The sequence below is a fragment of the Haplochromis burtoni genome, unplaced genomic scaffold, assembly GCF_018398535.1.
Source record: "Haplochromis burtoni strain Fernald_Lab_line unplaced genomic scaffold, NCSU_Asbu1 Contig_997, whole genome shotgun sequence".
Lineage (NCBI taxonomy): Eukaryota > Metazoa > Chordata > Actinopteri > Cichliformes > Cichlidae > Haplochromis > Haplochromis burtoni.
The window spans coordinates 45,052-48,922 of NW_024583358.1; the positions used below are offsets into that span (position 1 = coordinate 45,052).

At 43.3% G+C, this 3,871-nt stretch overlaps 1 protein-coding gene across 3 annotated transcripts in view; it reads left to right on the forward strand.

The window, feature by feature from the left end:
- Positions 1 to 1,367: 1,367 nt before the first annotated feature.
- LOC102305180 (rho GTPase-activating protein 12) overlaps positions 1,368 to 3,871 on the forward strand; it is a 32,377-nt gene continuing 29,873 nt past the window's right edge. For all 3 annotated transcript variants that reach the window (XR_006053437.1, XM_005951383.3, XM_014330748.2), the window contains exon 1: positions 1,368 to 1,484. The gene's annotated coding sequence lies outside the window, so the exon portion shown is untranslated. The remainder of the gene's footprint in view (positions 1,485 to 3,871) is intronic.

Consider the following 3,871-nt stretch of genomic DNA (forward strand, 5'->3'; position numbering starts at 1 on the left):
CTGTATTACAGCTCCACCATAAGCTCCACCTTTATGCAACTGGGTCATTAATTACATATGGTTATAATTACACAAAACATGTTCTAAAACCCACATTTGTCCCTGGTATACCCGACCTTTAGGACCTCCAAGTTTGTAGTCATCTTTATTATCAGTTAGAGCGCCTCTGTATCCTTTTCTTCTTCTTTGGTGCAACCCTGTAAATTTGGGCTACCCCTTTGGCCTCTCTCCTTTCCTATAATTTCCTGTGGGGAATTATTCCAAATTATATCTTTATCCACCTTGATGTTTGTCATTGTGTGTTTTTGTTCGTTATTGTCGTCATTACGACTGTCTTTACTAAATGCTGTGTGTAGTACGTGTGTGTCTCGTGTGTAGAGGCATTGTTAATGCTAGCATGAAAGTCCACACTGTTTATATGTTACTTGGAGGTCTTTCTTTCATTGTCAGGTATGTCAGGTGTTTTTTTTTTTCATGTAAGTTTGTACTTCATGTTTAATGTAAAAATAAATGCAGCCCCTTTTCTACAGTTCCCCTGTGGGAGAGGAGCTGGAAAGTTGTTTACTTGGAAGTGTTTCCTTCTACCCTTCTGTCGGAGACAATGCAGGAACACACCGGTTACACTTACAGGTCCAGCACAGCCTCCATCTGAAGCATGAGTTGTACACGATGATTTACCAGCAGGCGTAGGTGTGCCCATCAAACCAAATCATTCCCAAATGAATCGTTTACTAATTAATCTCAGAACCTCCACCAGGTCACCAGCTACCTGGCTAACATCAGGGGCAGGGCACACAACAGTCTGTTTGGCACGCCACTAAAAACAAAACCCTGACGGTTCACCCGTGTCCTGCTTCTGGGTGTTAACGTGATCTCCTGATCAAGCTTCAGAGAAGCCTGCAGACGGTCGTCACCTACCTGAGCTCACAGTCCGGCGTTTAAGCTCAGTGAGCTCAGTAACACCTGGAGGATGCAGCAGCCTCTGTAAGCAGGCAGAAATATTTCTTTACTCCAGGTTAATTTGGTAACACTGGAAATGAAACATGACGTCAAAAAGACTAAAAGGAAAAAACGTTCCATGTTTTAAATGGAGTAAAAGCACTGAAAGTCCATGTTATTTTACATTTTGAACTTTCGATTAAGTTTAAGAGCGTGCAGTTTGTTTGTGCCCATTTTTTTTAAATCACATAATTACATATGTACCCACTGCACGGGTAATAATGAACCACCGGCGAGGGCCACCAGAGGGCGTTGTTGGTCTGCCCAGAGAGGACTGAGGGTCTGACTGTGGCTTCTTTGGCAGACAGGATGTAATCTCAGGAAAGGAGGGGAAAGAAGACAAGCCAGGACTGGCAGGTCAGAGAGGGCGGAGCTAAAGAGAGAGAGAGAGAGAGAGAAACCTGTTTGAGTGATCGGGGCTCGCCCCTCCAAGATCAGAAGAGAAAAAAGTGAAGTAGGATGGTTGGATCTGACTTTTACTGCAGGTAAAACACAACAAACCCTCAATTTATCTGTGTGTGTGTGTGTGTCTGTGTGTGTGTGTGTGTGTGTCTGTGTGTGTGTCTGTGTGTGTGTCTGTGTGTGCGTGTCAGTGAGTGTGTGTGTACCCAGTTGTAGTTGAAGACATTTGCTTTGTTACATTTTTGTGTATTGTTGTGTCTGTCTAGATAAAAGCGTTTCCAGTGGACTTGTAAACCCTATGTCAGGGGGTCCTGGTCCCACACCTGCATTATGGGGAATATGAGTCTGTTTTTAGATTCAGTGCATGTGTGTGTGTGTGTGTGTGTGTGTGTGTGTGTGTGTGTGTGTGTGTGTGTGTGTGTGTGAGTTGCTGGTATGTGTGACCGGGTGTGACACAGTGTCCTGATTTCAGACTGAGGGTTTTTTTTTTGCTCTTCATTAAAAATCTGTAGAAATGACAGAACTGTAGTGAGAGTGTGTCTGAAAACCCGCCGGGCATAAGAACAGGTTTTACTGTAACTGCAAACTCTGTTGTTGGTGGTGGTTACACTTAGAAATGGGACGGTCCAAAAGTTGTCGTTCGACGCACACCTCAAACCTGGAGGTAAACATTCACAGGCCTCGGAAATATTCCCTTTTGACTGTTTTATCGCCACAAATCACAAGTGAAGAGCTAAAGACAGAAAGAGTCAAAGGAAGAGCTCGGTACAGGAAAGAAGGGCCTTCATCACTGAAATGGAGCCAGGCCTTTTATTCTGAAAACAACCTGCTAAACACATTTTACAAAGTTGTGGTCAAAGTCCTCGACAGGCTGTAAACATGCAGAAGGTTCACCCGGGTTTGGATACGTGCTCTTGCATTCCTCACACACAGACAGAAACAGCACATGTTTTATGTCTGAATCTTATTAGACACGTTTTGTGTTATTACACAGGGACACATCTTACATGAAACATACAGAACCACATGTAACAGTGTTCTGTATGTTTAATAATGCTAAAATATTTAAATCACACATGTTCATCGTGTGTTTTGTGCGAGAAGAACTTGAATAAGAGAAAAAAGAATTTGCTTCCACTGAAGTTTTTAGAGGCGGGTCACATGACTCCACGCCGCAGGCTGGAGTTCCTCATCAGGTAAAAACTCTGCACGTTATAATTCTGTATGCTAACAAGGTGCGAACGCATTTCACTTTTATACAGTTTATTACATTAAGATGTTTCAGAAAACAACAGAAGCTGAACATCTGCATGAACAGATAAGAGCTCAATAATAAGATAAACCTACCACTGTAGTATGTGTTTATAATAATGTTATAATAAGTGATAAATGTGTTTAGTTTGTGTTTGGACACAGGGCTGTGTGCTGTATTCTCCACAAACTGCATAAACCGGGCTCAACCTGAACCCTCACTCACAGTGTTTTAGTGTGTGGGGACTATTTGTTTTCACGGGGCTCACTGAGCATCAGGTTACAGAGGAAGTTTGAAAGGTTTGAAACAGCGTGCGAGGAGAGCGCGGCAGGTGCCAGCCAGTCAGAGCCGTGTGTTTGTGCTGAGAGTGTGCGATGCTTATGTGTGTGACTCTGTGCATTCCTGTCAGCGTCGGTTTGGTTCCAGCCTCGTGTGGGCGGAGCCAGCAGACAGATTTATGACCTGGACTCGTTTATTTCTGTGTGCTGTGACCACACCCGCTCTCACATGGGGTAAAGGTTGAACGGTCTTTAGATTAAGCGAGCTGGGATTGGCTGCTGGGTGTATGATGTCACTTGACGGATGGCTGACGAGACCCTCACAGATTCTCCTTTAAATGTTTTATCTTTTCTGATTGGTGGACAGGGTGTGTCCCGCCACAAACCCTCCAGTTTATTTTTTCACATGCTTCGCTCCTGTGGTCACACAGAGCAGTGTGTGTGTGTGTGTGTGTGTGTGTGTGTGTGTGTGTGTGTGTGTGTGTGTGTGTGTGTGTCACATACCAGCCTGCTGGTGCCGCAGAGACACAATCACAGTGCGCGAGGAGGGGGAGGGGCAGCAGCATTCCAACATACCAGCGTCTCTGAAACTCACCTGTCCCAGGTGTTTAAATAGAAAACAATGGATTTCAAAAATAAAACTGTATTTGTCTTTGCAACGGCAACAAACAAACAGCAGGAGAAAAAACAACAATAATAATTATTAAAAATGACTGAAGTCATAAATAAATGAACAAAATTACAGTAAGATTCTTAAGGTCCTGTTTATGAATGAGTGAATTCCTTCATGGTTTTTGTACAGAAAAACCTCAGATCACTGAAAACCAGAAAGACAGATTAACAATTCACGAGAAATAATAATCAGTAATCATGATTTTCTTCTAGAAATCAACACGGTCCACTGAAAACAGCACGACATCAGTCACATACTCCACTGCTG